The 15,896-nt window shown below is 36.1% G+C and overlaps 1 protein-coding gene across 21 annotated transcripts in view; it reads left to right on the forward strand.

Moving 5' to 3' along the window:
- The window catches only part of SETD5 (SET domain containing 5), an 88,168-nt gene that overhangs the window by 840 nt on the left and 71,432 nt on the right, over nucleotides 1–15,896 (forward strand). Inside the window, exon 2 of one of the 21 annotated variants that reach the window (XM_081821426.1) lies at nucleotides 9,085–9,192. The exons of 19 other annotated variants lie outside the window; for them this stretch is intronic. The gene's annotated coding sequence lies outside the window, so the exon portion shown is untranslated. Of the gene's footprint in view, nucleotides 1–7,392; nucleotides 9,193–15,896 lie in introns of those variants that run through there. One more of the 21 variants, XM_081821416.1, reaches the window with a different exon arrangement.

Consider the following 15,896-nt stretch of genomic DNA (forward strand, 5'->3'; position numbering starts at 1 on the left):
GAGGTGAATGGTGGTAAGAAAAAGCTCTGGTTTTATAAGTAGGTGAATCGCGTGAGAGGGAAAGTTGAACTGTTGGGAAAGCCCCTTCTATGCTAATTTATTCTATAGAGCGCCTTTGCTGGTCTCACTTCGTAGGAATAACTGGTCTTTCCCTTGGATACTGATGCTGCAGCCAGCTCTGCTGGTCTGGGTCAGGGGTGCGTGGATGACCTGCATTTTCTGCTTTCTCATGTTACTTGTGCAATGTGTTCACCAGTAACTCATTTCTTACCCAGAGCTCAGGGTTCCATTGGGCTTTGTCTGTACTTTAGTTCATTTCTCCAGTTTTCTCCGTGGTCATAGTACTGAAAGAGTCCCCAGGTTCTCTGCTAATTTCCTTTATAACTTGACTAAACAAGTTGCTTTTAAATGACATATTTGTGATCAAGGTCATATTTACATTTTTTGTTGTTGTTGGGCAGATGTTACATAGCTATACTTTTGATTGGGGAGGATCCAGCTGAGTTGAGTGTTTAGAGATTTTCAGGAGAATGTGTATCTTATTTGGGAAAATTTCTTGATGGTTAATTTTATGTCATTAATGTTTTTAGGTCATTCTAAGAGAAAAGTTGTAAATGGTAATTTTAGATGTGTGGAATGTGGATGTGAGCTAGGAGTAAAGCAAGAATATTCACTTAATCAGAGGTTTCTGGGCCTCTTGGAGGACACAGGAGATTTTTTTTTATTGGATTTCTTCCAGTTTTCTCAGGAGGGTCATTAGTTTTCTTCTATAGCCCCAAATTCTGGCCCGTTATGGGATTAGAGTCTTCAAGGGTTACTCACACTGTCATTATGTATAGAAAAATGAATTATGTCCTTTGATAAGACAAGACACAAGGCTCTGTCTGTAGCTGCAAATTTAAATTTGACTATAAAGAGTGTTTTGAAAATCAGCCTTTTAAAGATGAAAACTTAATCTTCACTCCTAAATTGCTGGCTTAATTTAAAAATGGATATTTGGAATTTATTTGGTGAATTTTGATTTTTTTAGTAAAAGGTCTTAGTTTAAAACTAAAAGGGTGACCTTAGGATTGTTTGTTTCTAAAAGCATAATTCCAGCCCTTCTGGCATGGAGCACTGGTCCAAAAAAAAGAAAAAAGAGTGTGTAAGGAGTGGGGGTGGGGTAAGGAGAAGGTTGTTCCTTTGGGTTGGATCACAGGGGTGAGTATACAAGGCAGCAGCAGCTGCTGGCTTTGGAGCTCTGGTTGCTACGTGAGAAGCTTGAGTAGTGCTGGCTGCTGTCTCCAGGGAAGGACAGCAGTGCAGCGTCCATTAATGCTGTTGGCTGCAGGGAGCTGCACTTAGGCGATGGCTGCTTCAGGACTAAGAAGAAACCTTGCTTTCCTGGGAATTTTGACTGCTGAGCTGGTTTGCATTTTATTGGTGGGGAGATGAGAGTTAGCAATTCATAACCTTCTACCCATTTAAGGATATCAGCATCTGGAAAATGGATCACAGTTAAAGACTTGTTTGGTTTTTGTTTTTGGGGGGCAGATTTTCAGTTTTTATCTGAGGATTTGTGCTTGGATAGGTCTGAAAGTTCTGTTAGAGTCTTAATTTTTCAATCCATTTAAAACCAAAGTAATAAGAATTTAAGGATCTTCCAGAGAACCAGAATGGGAAAAATCAGTTCTTTTTTCTGCAACTGACAGGTTTCCTCCATCCCTTTAATTATTGAATTAATTTTGATATTTTGTTGTTTGTGTGCCTCCTTCCTTCTCTCCAGTTTTTAGGCCACATTTACCTTATTGAATAGATGTTTTGCTAAACATATTACTACATTTGGAATTGTAAACTCTAAAAAGAACTCTTTTTGGAATGATTTCTAAATATAAATCTCCGAAGTATTTTTTTTATTTCTGTATTACTATAGACTTTTCTCGATTATATGATTTCTTTGGCGTTTGACCTATAAAATTGATTCATTATATATGTGTTGGATGTAGTCTTGTAAGATCACAAGGATGTATGTTTGGCCATGATCCATTTGAAATAAAGGATGGACCAGAAGGAATATTCAGAAATCAAGTAAGTCTAGAGTACAGGATACTTGAAAAGATAGCCTCTGAGCCCCTTATGTGGTCTACCCTTCCCCCACAGCTCTTGCACATTAGGCAGATCTTTGATTAGGCAGAACAGTTTGTTGAATATGGAAGTACTTGAAGGAAAACCACCACCCAAATATACCACCACTTACATAGTATCTAACAGATGTCAATGTGTTTTCTTCCCCCTACCCCTCCAAGACTTTTGCATCCTATTTTTTTCCCCCAGAATTTTGATATTTTCAGTTTCATGTAAATGTACTTAAATCCCACAATCATCTATAATGTGTAATCTGACTCTGACATTTGTGGCAGGGAACCAAATAGAATGGAAATGAGTTTTGTCATTCACAAATGTGGCTTGCATTGTTTCTCAGTGATACAAATAGACTAATGAAATAGAACCTTTAATGAATAATATTTTAGGTGGTTCTATTCTTATTAGTATTACATATAAAAGGTGCCATATCAAATAAAGATGGTTTCACTCGTACTCGCTGTTTAACATAGCTTAGATGTAAATATAAATATCTTTTTAAGTTATTACATAATATGAAAGTTACCTGATAAAATAATTGCTTTTTCACTTGTATTTTCTGTTGTTTGGAACCCTTTGATCTTGATGTAATCATTTTCTGAAAGATCATAGAGGCCCTTTTCATAGGATTTATTTAACCAGTATGCTTGAAAATTTTTGTATCTTCTGATCCTGTTTTGTGTCTAGGAACTTAAATACTTTCTGAACTTATTCTGGCCTTTCTAGTGGAGGGTTGACGTCTCATTTTTTGCTTTTGGACAGGAAAATAATATAGTGCAAAATGGAGATGTGCAGACAACCGCTCTTGCCTTATCCTCTTCGTGTTGAAATAACTTAATGAAACATGAGGCCATAGTTAACAACAATCATCGGATACATCTTATTATTGAAAATTGGATTATGATCTAGAATAAAATTTTCTTCTAATTTCTGGTTCAGCTGTGGTGATTTGTCAGCTCAGTCTGAAACTAAAAGGCTTAGCAGTGAATTTTACTTATCAAAAAACTTCCAGGTATTGAAAACTAAAACTTACTGATAAGGATATTTTCTTTAAGACAAAACTTACTCTGAACTCTGTAAAATGTGTAAGATAATGTGTATTTAGTAATACAACTGGTAGTTATTTATAATTTGATTAAAAACATTCTCTCAGGAGTGCTTGGGTGGCTCAGTCGCTTAAGCTTCCTATTTGATTGATACCAGCTCAGGTCTGGATCTCAGGGTCGTGAGTTCAAGCCCCGCGTTCGCATTGGGCTCCATGCTGGCTGTGGAATCTACTTGGGTAAAAACCCTTTCAGACGCACACTTATTTTGTGTAACGCATCTGTGATAGACAAGAATTGGTACCATTCCTTACTGCCCAAAATTCCAAAATATGTGATGAAATGGCACTTTGAACCTTTCACTTGCTGTAGCAATTAATCTCTCTTGTGGTAAAGATTCAGAGAAATTCATGAAAGATAGAATACCATTTCTTTCATTTATCAATATACATTTTATTAAATCATTTAGAGTCTTATGAAAAGTATCCTATTGTATATTCAGTTCTAAATTGATATCCAGTAATGGGGGGGGGTTGCTGTTAGAAAGCATCACTTTAGAAAAAGCTCTTAACACTTTATGAAGGAAACCATGAGAGATGATAAAGAAACAATGACGCTAAATCTCAGCCTACTTTATAGGAACCTTCACTGAACAAGGAATATGTAATCCCATCCTGTCTCACTCAGTTTTTCCATCATAATTGATTTTGTTTGCTGAATACCTCAGGGAGAGATGTAAGGGTCACATTAAGTATCTTTGATATAAACACAAGGAAAAGGAATTTTTTGCTTATTGGAATAGGATCTTCGTATTGTTAAAACACTAAGACTATTAGCGAGTTTTGCTTTATGTATATGAGTGTTGGTTTGGTCTAACCTCTTTCTCTTCTGTGCTTTTCTGTCTTGTAGTCTGAGAATTTTCGGAGTTTAGATGGCAAATTGAAGTAGTAAGAATCATTTCCTTAGCTATGTTGGTTATGTATATACACCCAGACCTGGGGATACTCTTTGGCCTATGTTATGAATCATAAAATAAGCAGTGGATATAGGAATTTGTAAGAATTTGTTTCTGTCTGGGGATTCAAGTTTTTGATGTGCTACCTAATCAAGGGAGAATGACGAATTCCTTGCTGCTCTATTTGAAAAATAGATGGAAGCATGGGAGGAGCCTGAGACTTCTGCAGCAGGATTTGGTCTGAGTAGAAAAGGAAGATTTTTGTTTCAAATTGCCAGCTGCTTATGTCAGACTGACTCCCTTATTATGCTTTTAGTTGGCCTGTCAATATGGCCAAACAGCTAGATAAGTGCGGGGCAGGACAAAGGGCTCTTTACACAGCGGGGAGGCAGTGTTGCTGGGGGAGGGGCAAGAGGTAGGAAAGGCAGGAGGAGGAGGTTCTTTTCCCTGGGAGATTATTCAGTTTGGCATACAATTAAAGAAATCATTTATAGTTCCCAATCGAGCATTGAATTTGTGCCAACTATATACTCTTAACCCCAAATTTAGTATATCCCTGAATATAATAGGGTAGGGACCCATTGCCTCCTCCAAAGAAAAATAAAAAACTAAAGCTTTGTATAGGTTAAAAGAAAACAAATCCTATGCCCTCCACCCTCCTAAATACAAGTCACCTCCTGAGGAAACCAGTTCTAGAGCATCTGACAGCTGAATTCTCATTAAGAAATGGAAAAGAATATTTTATCTGCATAAAACTTTTATGTTTCAATATATATATTATTTAGATTGGGATTAGGCCAGAATAGGTAGAATAATTTGTTTAGCTTTGTGAAAGAGTTGCATACTGTTAGCTCCAATTTTATTTTGTTTTATTTTTTAAGATTTTGTTTAATCTCTACACCCAGCGTGGGTCTTGAACTCACAACCCCAAGATCAAGAGTCACATGCTCTACCTACAAGCCAGCCAGGTGCCCCTGTTAGCTCCAGTTTTAGACCAGTAATATGAAGAACACCCTGCAGGATATGTGTGTTGGATTGCCATCATATAAAATGCTAACTGAAAAAAGGCTACTTACTTGTCTCATCCCTACTTTCTGGAGAACTTGATATTCCCTGGAAATTACTCCCAAGGTGCCCTCCCCCCTTTTTAGGTTAGGCACAACCTAGTTTGATACATTTGTACTCAGCTCCCAGCAGAAAGTGGGGTGGTTGCATCTAGCTTACTAGAATAATATGAATCATGGAGTTGGAAGAGATTTGTCAGTTACCTGGCCCTTTAAGCAAAATCACAATGAAATATTTCAAAGTTTGGCCCCTTTTTGAAGTTTTCGTTAAAATGTTAAATCAGTCAGTGTCCTAAATAGTATTTTTAGTTAGTTTTATTTATTTATTTTTTTAAGATTTTATTTTTAAGTAATCTGCACCCATGGTGGGGCTGGAACCCACAACCCTGAGATCAAGAGTGCATGCTCCACTGACTGAGCCATCCAGGCGCCCCTATTTTTAGTTACTTTTAAAATAAAAGTCAAGGGGCGCCTGGGTGGCTCAGTCGTTAGGCATCTGCCTTTGGCTCAGGTCATGATCCCAGGGTCCTGGGATCGAGCCCCGCATCGCCATCAGGCTCCCTGCTCAGCAGGAAGTCTGCTGTTCCCTCTCCCACTCCCCCTCCTTGTGTTCCCTCTCTCTCTCTCTCTCTCTCTCTGTCAAATAAATAAATAAAATCTTTAAAATAAAATGTCAAAAAGTACATGTATGCCAGTTCCTTTAAAAAAATATGTATAAAAGAAGTGCATTCACATTACAAATTAAATAGCAGTTATTTGTATTTAAAAAGATTCTTTTATAAAGAAGTATATGCTAAGGTTCTTTTAAATGCTTAATATACTTTAAGAGAATTTGATTTTTGGAGATAATTGGTTTGAACTCAGTTTTCCAAGAGTATATCTGTTAACTTGCATTGAGGTACCACCTGTATTACAATGTTAAAGCTTTGCCTTCTATCCAAACTGTGCAGGAGATGGTAAAGGGAACTGGAATGCTAACTTTTGCTCATGGTTTTGGACCTTGTGACTCTTAGCAAAGAAGAGATGTTTTAACTTAACAGAATAACTAGAAAAAATGGTCTTTAATGCACATTCTAATATTAAGCAAACCTGATCGTTTTGTGTCATTTCCCTCTGTAAAAGGATACATGTATTACCCACTTATCATTATATTGTTATGTGTAATGGTTTTTGCAGTAATGATATAATGTTTTGACCTGAAAAGGGAAATTTGAGAGACTAATTATTATTGCCATTAGTTAGAAGGTTTTTTTATTAGTGAAATAGCAACAACATGAAGTTCAGTGAGCTATATTTTATATTACCATAAAAATTTAGGGTACTCATTTCTTCTCTTTATAATTCGCTCACGTCGATTATTTCCATAGATTTGTGGCACTAAAATAGAAGCCATCTAGTTCAAAACCTGGCCTCCATTCCACATCGTTTTCTCTACATGCACAACATTGCTAGCATTAGAGTAAACATCCTCTCACACACATGTGCATGTACACACACACTCCTCTTCCCAAATAACTAGAAATCTCTTCATCTTGGGTTCTTCTGCTACTATTACCTGAATCTTGCCAGAGGCCCTAAAAGGTTTGGGATGGGGGGAGGGGCAAATTTTGATCCCAGAGGTTTTGATAACTGCTTTGGTTCCCGAAACAGCTAATTTGAGTTCCAGTGAGACCTCACCAGCAGTAGACGAGAATGGAGGTGAAACACAGCACTGTACCTCATCTTGCCTGTGCAGCTGCTCCACCTTATTTCCTGCTATTATTATCCCACAACGGCTCTCCCCAGCAAAAAAGAAACTAGGACAAAGAGGGAAAATTGTATGGGCTCATAGGATTTTTTTATTATGGTTAGGTTGTGGCTTTGTTTATATGTATTTAAATACAAAGTTAATTTGTCTTTAAGTCAGTAGTGAAAGAGATTTTATAACTTCAGTATCTTCCACTTAATAAACCATTTCAGATTCTTAGCCTTACAGGGGAAAAAAAAATGTTTTTAAGCATACTTAATTTTCATTGGCTGTTCACACAATCATTATTACCACCAGATGCCACCTCGAGTATTAACTTGAAGAAAGGGAGAAATCTCTTCTGTGGATAATGTTTGCAGTTTTATTGGGAATTAATTATTTGTGTTAACATAGACCTATGACTAAAATAAGGTTAAAAAGTTAAACCTTTATATATGTTTGTCTCTTTACCTTAGTGGAGGTGAAATTAATTGTTTGCATACAAATTTTTCATCCTTTCAGGTTCTTTCTTCAAGCTGCATAATTTATTTTCTTCAAGTCTTCTCTTTCCCATATCACCACCCCAAACAAGAAATTTTATTTTTATCATTTATATTGTCTTCTGATGCTATTTTCTTCTCCCCACTCCTGAAATATGAAGAGTCAAATAAAACCCAGTAATCTAATAAGTTGTGTGTACTGCTGAGTATAGTAAGGGATTATTTCATAACTCTTAGAAATTATGATCTGGTTAGGATGTTCTCGTATCATGTTAGCATATTTTGTAATGTTAACATGTTAATTTTAACATATGTCCATATGGATCTCATTGTTTGATATTTGCACCCATTGTTTGTCATTTTGTAGGAGGTTGTTGTGGTCGTGTTCCCCCTCCCCCCCCTGGTCTCCATGGTTTTTTATTCCTGCCCTCTTACAATCTTTGGCCTATGTTGGAAAATTCTATTTCTTTCTGCCAACCTCAGTGCATGCCACAACACATACAATTTGTGCTCTCACATCTTTGTGAAGGAGGATGATTTCTAGTTAATAAGCAACTGTTAGGGCATTCCCAGTATCCAAGGAAGGTTTTAAATGGAAGGACCTGTTGGCAATTAGACTGCCTCTGCATTTATGTTACATTTTCCTTAGGCTGTTGAGAGTTGACTTGTTTTGTATGAGAAACCAGACAGAAAGGAAGAGGTTACTTAAAAAATAAATGTTTATTATGATAAAGTTTGGGTTAGAATCTAAAGGGCACTTTTTAAAACTTTATTTTAGTTCTAAAGACAAAAGAGTTTAATTTCCTAAAATAGAACAAAGAAAAAAGGGCTTTCAGGGCAGTATGATTGATTGCATGCCGAATGTAGCATTAGATTGTTGTATGAATGCATACATTTTTATTTTCTCAGTTTCTATGGTGCAAATTACTGTGGCCATACAAATTAAATGTCTTTATGCCCACAGCCTGAAAACTATTAAGTGAAATGACAAATAAATAAATAACAGGAAGGTCTGAGGAAAATGTAGAAGCAAGTCCAAATTTTTGAAGTCTCTTTTTAATTATTTTTGTTCTCGCCGGACATACTTAGTTTTATTTATGGCAATTAGAACTTTAATGTCATAGCCTAGTAATAGAACAAAATAAGGGTAGGTTGACATGGTGTCAGTGCATGTTTTAGAATGAGACTAAAATTGTTTCATATTGTTACATATTTTCATATTTAGGCTATTTTTATTGAAAAAGTTTACCCAATATTTGAAAACCTATGAATGGCATAAAATACAGGTTAAATGGGTAGTCATATTATTGGTGGCTCATTATATAAGCAATAGTAAAACCAGATATTTACTAAAAATCCCCAAAAGAAAATTAGGCTAGCATCACTTATGGAGCTTTGAATTTACCATAGCCAAACTACTTAGAACAAAACAAGTAGGTAATAATGCCAACCCCAAGGCTCTTACTTTGGAGCCTCGGCTGGTTGACCTGACCCAGATGTTTTTACCTCTTCCTAACTTAACTCCTAGGTCACTAAGATTTGAAGTGTTACTGGGAATAAGGTATCTCTTCATCAACTGAGTAGAAGTCTTAGCCGGCCATGTGGAGGCCCATGGGAAGACCTGTATTTTAAGAGAAGCAAAGCTCTTGAGTAAGTGTAACTTTTCCCTCCATAGTTTGTCATGGATAGTTGGTATGAAAAGGAATGGCTTGAAGCTTGTAGAATAAACTGAGCAACAAGAAGAGACACAGACATCCCACTTTATGAAGTAACTATATGCCAGGTAAGAAAGAGGGAAAAAAATTTTATAGACTACTTTAGTTTTTCTGAACTTTATAATATTAGGAATGTGTTTCTTTGGAAAATCATTACTCAGAGGACTGAGTTGAATATCTTTTGTGAAAACAGTAAAAAAATAAATTTAAACTTTTATAGATAGAGTGTATGTCTCGATTTCCCTTCACAGTCCTGGTTTATGCCTACCACATAATTAGTAATAGCCCCCCTTTCACTCTCAAAAATGTCCCAGTTTGGACCATAAATTATATGCTTGCCCTAATTATAGAGGATCGTGGAACTTTTCTTGACTACATAGCAACCCAATTTTCTTTTATATAGCTCTTTGATTCTCCTCTCTGCTAGCATTTATCTGTTGGCCTGTCTGAACCCCTGTTTCCACCTGAGCAGTTCTTGGAACACCTTTCTTTTCCTTTTAGTTGTTGGTGAGAGAGGGGATATATACAGATTTGATAATTACAAATACAATAAAATAGAGGGAAAAGAAAAATGGATTCCTTTTGGCTTTTATTTAAACCATTCCATTTGGGGGTGCCTGGGTGGCTCAATCGGTTAAGCATCTGCCTTCGGCTCAGGTCGTGATCTCACAGTCCTGGGATCAAGCCCCACATTGGGCTCCCTGCTCGGTGGGGAGTCTGCTCTCCCTCTGCTCCTCCCCCCCCAGTTTGTAGGCTCCCCCCTCTCAAATGAATAAATAAATCTTTTTTTTTTTAAAGATTTTTAAATTTTTATTTATTTGACAGAGAAACAGCAAGAGAGGGAACACAAGCAGGGGGAGAGGGAGAAGCAGGCTTCCTGCGGAGCAGGGATCCTGATGCGGGGCTCGATCCCAGGACCCTGGGATCATGACCTGAGCCAAAGGCAGATGCTTAATGACTGAGCCACCCAGGTGCCCCTCAAATGAATAAATAAATCTTTTAAAAAAATAAATCATTCCATTTGATAGGGATAAGGTCTGTACATTGCATTGGTTTGATAAATTTGTCTTTCTAGTTCATAGATTCTCTCTCTTTTTTATATGTAATATACTTGTTAAATTTACCATTGTGTAAAGAGTTCCTACTCTTTGGATGTTGGAGGTTGCATCTCCATGGTGTCATTTAACATGTTCTATTAGATGACCACCCCGTCCATATTTCATGTAAATTAGTTATTAGATGGATTGTAAGTATACTTTATAATAGTACTGTGTACTTCCATTAGGAGTTACATAACATAGGGACACCTGGGTGGCTCAGTGAAGTGTCAACTCTTGATTTGGGCTCAGGTCATGATCTCTCAGTGTCCTGGGATTGAGCCGGGTGCATGGGGCTCTGAGCTCAGCAGGGAGTCAGCTCGAGGATTCTCTCTTCTCTCTTCCTGCTCAAGTGCGCTCGCTCTCAAATTCTCCCTCTGGCAGTCTCTTTGCTCTTTCTCTCTCAAATAAATCTTTTTTTTAAAAAGTTACATAATATCTACCTATGTGATGTTAAGCTACTGTTGGTATTCATCACGTGGTTCAGCCATTCTTAAACTTAATGCTCCTAAATACTGAAAGCCCCAAAGAGATTCAAGGATTATATCGAGATTTACCAGATTAGAAATTGAAACAGAAAAATTTTTAATTATCAACTAATTTTAAAATAATGGTAACAAATCCTGCTAAAATAAATGACATTACTTTTATGAAAAAACAAAAAAAGAATATATTTCCAAAATTTTTTAAAAGTGGCATTGTTTTACATCTTTGCAAATCTCTTCAGTTTCTGGCTTAATAGAAGACAGCTGCTTTCTCACAGCTGCTTCTGCATTTAATTTGTTGTGATAAGTTGTTTTGGTTGAAGACTGAAGAAAAGCTGGCCTCACATTGATAAGTAATTGAAAAGACAAAGACTGCACATACCCCTGAAAGAATCTTAGGAACTTCAGCAGTTCTCAAACCACACATTGAGAACAATGGGCCTAGATCCATTATTTCCTTTATGGTTGCAAAGTGGTGATATTTTATCACTACCTCATTTATTTTCTCTAGTACTCCCTCTTGTATATTTGGTTATCCTTTGGTACATTTTGAATGCAAAAGGCAAGATCAGTGTTTGTTTTTTCCCCCTTAACAGTTTTCAAAATAATGGGTTGGTAACCTAGCAGCCTCCATAGGTGATCAGTGAAGTGTTATTATTGTGTACTTATGGTCTGAAATATGTTTGATATGTTTCAGCCCCTTGCAGTTATTATTTTTGACATTCAAATTGTCCCACATTTGGCTGTTGTCTTTTAAGCCCTTTTTACTCATTCTCAGTTGTTTCCTGGCTTATTTTTGTGATTGGTTCCCTTCTAGTATGACAGGATGTTCCAGGATCATTTTGTACATTTCCTGCCCAAACCTGGAATTACTCATTTCTGCAACACACTGGTTTCTTTTGGGGGGAATGGTACCTAGAGACCACAGTGTGGGTGCTAGGAGTGTTCATTGCTCTTGGGTTGGTCCTTGTTTCTAGATCTTTTCAATGAACAGGACCAGTTGTTGGTATTTGGTAACTTTTATTTGGAATTCAATACTACATAATTTTTTATATAAGTCTAACTTCTTTTCCCCATTCCCCAAATCCCAGTTTCCACTAACACCAGTGCCATTACTCTTTGCTTTGTCCCACATTGCACACAAAACAGTTTTAGAACACTCAAACAATATGATCACTAGAAAGTGAGTTTGTTTATATATACTTTTTTTTTTTTTTTTAAGGATATATCCCTCTAAGGATATACCATCAAATGTTTTAAAGTCACTTGGAATAATTTTTTTCTAGGTGGCTATGCCACCAACTTGATACACAATGTGGTTAGTTTGTTTCAACTAAATCTCAGATTTTTCAGGGATTACTTTTGTTTTATTATTACATAAAATAGCATTACTAAGTGAAGTGTACAAATCTGCATGTAGTCAGGGAAATCTGGCTTACAGTCTTTTCCACCCTGTTCTCTTCCTGTCCCTATATGTAAGACTTGACAGATTCATCGTGAATATTTAAAGTGATTTTGTCATAGTATTTCTATTATAACACAAAAATCACTTAATTTACTAAACCTATATGCTTCTAGATTTTTCAGTAACTAATAATTATTTTTAGTCCATGGAGGAGGATCGTGGACTTTTCTGTTCTTCTAGGAACCAGAATTTCTTGCCTTAATATATATAATTCAAGATAAGAAACTTCCTTTCTCTAGTAAAAATGATCTCTCTTGAAATGCTAGATCATTTTCCATTTGTCTCTGATGATTTCGAGTACTTAAACCGGGCTACCACTTGGGACACTGGTGCTACTTGTAGTAGAAAGCTGATCAATTAACATTCTTTGAATGGTTCCCTCTTAGACCTAAAAATATATAGTATCTTAGAAAGGATGTTATCCACTCTTCAACGTTGTCATTTAAAATTCAAATTATTTGATTTTATAAGTCTTAAATATTAAATCTTTTAAAATCATAAACCTGTCGAATGTGAACGCTATTTTATCCTTTTGAACTATAATACCTAAAAGAAGTAACATTATCATATTTCAGCAATGTGTGTCACATTATAATATACTTATAGGCTAAAAAATACTAAATCAGGATATGTCAAATGGTAAAGCAATAGTGATTAAAAGTATGAAGGTTCTAAAATTGGATAGACCAAGGTTCAGAATCTGGTTTGCTGTTTTCTTGCTTTTAGCCTTGGACAAGATTCTTAACTTGGTGAGTTTCTCTAGCTAAATAGGAGTAGTACATTACTCATAAAGTTGTTGTGGGCATTTCATGAGCTAATGCATGTAAAGTGATTGAAGAAACCGTGGTTTGTATAAAATAAGCATCCAATAAATGTTAGCTTTTACTTTGGGAGTTGTTATTGTTACGAATATTTGATCGATTCTGTAAACTTTATCTTCACCTTGGGATAAGCAATGCTTTCATGCTGTAATAGAGCACCTAATTTTCATGATTCCATTGGTTATATGCAAAGAATTAACTGTTTGTTTGAGACTTCTGACTTGACAAACGTACTGGTATTTATAATATAAATATCACATTGGGGCACCTGGGTGGCTCAGTTGGTTAAGCGACTGCCTTCGGCTCAGGTCATGATCCTGGAGTCCCGGGATCGAGTCCCGCATCGGGCTCCCTGCTCAGCAGGGAGTCTGCTTCTCCCTCTGACCCTCCTCCCTCTCATGCTCTCTGTCTCTCATTCTCTCTGTCTCAAATAAATAAATAAAATCTTAAAAAAAAAAAAATTATAAATATCACACAAAGAAATTTATACTAGAAAAGGGAGCTTTAAAGAAACAAAGGTTTTCAGGATTCAAGGTCCTTTTCAGACATTAGTAGATACTGTTTTGTTTGAAGTGGCTTTAGTGGCACATATGCTGACCAGAATTAAAGGAATTTTTTACCTTTAGAATTTCAAGATACATTTTACCTTTTCAGATAAAGCTGTGTACCAGCAGATTGCTCATAAATTCTGCTGTTTAGGATTGTGTATGTTGTGTTTTTAATCTTTATTGAGATATAATCAACAAATAAAATTGTACTATATTGTATACAACATGATGATTTGATACACATAATTCTACATTGTGAGAGGATTCCAACAGTTGAGTTAATTAACACATTGATCCCTCACATATGTACCCCCCCTTTTTGGGGGGTGGTGAGAAACTTTAAGTTTTGATCTCTTAGCAAATTTCAACTTTGCAATATAGTACTGTCAACTGTGGTCACTGTTTGACTACATTATCTAATATCTATATTAGATCCTCAGACCTTATTCATCTCTATAACTGGAAGTTTGTACCCTTTTACCAATCTCTCCCCATTTCTCCTACACCCCAGTCTGACACCCACCATTCTACTCTGATTCAATGAGTTCAATTTCTTCTTCTTTTTTTCTTTTTTTTTTAACAAATCCACATGTAAGTGATGCTATGCAGTATTTTTCTTTCTCTGTCTGGCTTATTTCACGAAGCATAATGCTCCCTGCGTTTATTCATGTCGTCACAAATAACAGGATTTCCTTCTTTTTTATGGCTGAGTAATATTCCACTGTAGTAAATAGATAAGTATCATATTTTTTAATTCATTCATCCTTTGACAGACCCTTAGGTTTTTTCCATACCATGGCTTTTGTGAATAATGCTGCTGTGAACATGGGAGCACAGGTATCTCTTCAAGATAGTGATTTTGTTTCCTTTGGCTGTATTCCCAGAAATGGGATTGCTGGATCATATGGTAGTTCTATTTTTAATTTCTTGAGGAACCTCCATACTATTTTCCATAATGACTGTACCAGCTTACATTCCCACCGACAGTGTACAAGGGTTCCCTTTTTCCTGCATCCTCACCAGCTTTTGTTATCTCTTGTTTGATAATAGCCATCCTAAAAGGTGTGAGGTGATATCTCATGGTTCTGAATTGCATTTCCTTGATGATAAGTGATGTTGAGCACCTTTTCAAGGAGCTGTTGGCCATTTTTAGGTCGTATTTGGGAAAATGTCTATTCAGGTCCTTTGCCCATTTTTTAATTGGGTTTAGTTGATTGGTTGGTTTTTTTGTGCTATTGAGTTGTAAAGATTTTGGGCAGGGGGAGTTGTGTGAGTTTCTTATGTATTTTTGTTACCAACCCCTTATCAGATACTTGGTTTGCAAATATTTTCTCTCATTCCATAGGTTGCCTTCTTATTTTGTTGATGGTTTCCTTTTCCGTGCAGAAGGTTTTAGTTTGATGTAATCCTACTTGTTTATTTTTTATTTTGTTGTCCTTGTTTTCAGTGTCGAATCCCAAAATCATTGACGAGATCAATGACAAGAATCCTGCGCTCTATGTTTTCTTCTAGGAGTTACACAGTTTTAGATCTTAGATTCAAGTTTAATGCATTTTGAGTTGATTTCTGTGTATGGTATAGGATAGGGGTCTAGTTTCATTCTTTTGCATATGGATTTTCAGTTTTCCCAGCGCCACTTATTGAAGAAACTGTCCTTTCCCCATTGTATATTCTCGGTGCCTTTGCTGAAAATTAGTTGCCTATATATATATGGACTTATTTCTGGGCTCTCATTTCTGTTCCATTGATGAATGTGTCTGCTTTTATGCCAATACCGTACTTTTTGATAACTACAACTTTGTCACATAGTTTCAAGTCCAGAATTATGCTGCCTCCAGCTTTGTTGTTCTTTTTCAAGACTGTTTTGGCTATTCAGAGTCTTTTGTGGTTCCATAGAAGGAATTTCGGGATTTTTTTTTTTTCTATTACTGTGAAAAATGCCATTGGAATTTTGAAAGGTATTGCATTGAATCTGTAGATCACTTTGGATAGTATGGACATTTTAAAAGTATTGATTCTTCCAATCTATGAGCATGGACTATTTTTCCATTCATTTGTGTCTTCAATTTCTTTCATCAGTGTTTTATAGTTTTCATTATACGGATCTTTTACTTCGGTGGTTAAATTTATTGCTAAATTAATTAATTAATTTGATGCTATTGCAATTGGGATTGTTTTCCTAGTTTCTCTTTCCAGGAGTTTGTTAGTGCATAGAACAACTGATCTTTGTACTGATTTTGTATCCTGCAGCTTGTTTATACGTTTACAGCTGTTATTTATTTATTAACAGATTTTTGGTGGAATCTTAAGGGTTTTCTAGATAGGATACCATGTCATCTGCAAACAGACAATTTTA

Source organism: Leptonychotes weddellii, chromosome 1, assembly GCF_054177405.1.
Source record: "Leptonychotes weddellii isolate Sample4059 chromosome 1, ASM5417740v2, whole genome shotgun sequence".
NCBI classification, from domain to species: domain Eukaryota; kingdom Metazoa; phylum Chordata; class Mammalia; order Carnivora; family Phocidae; genus Leptonychotes; species Leptonychotes weddellii.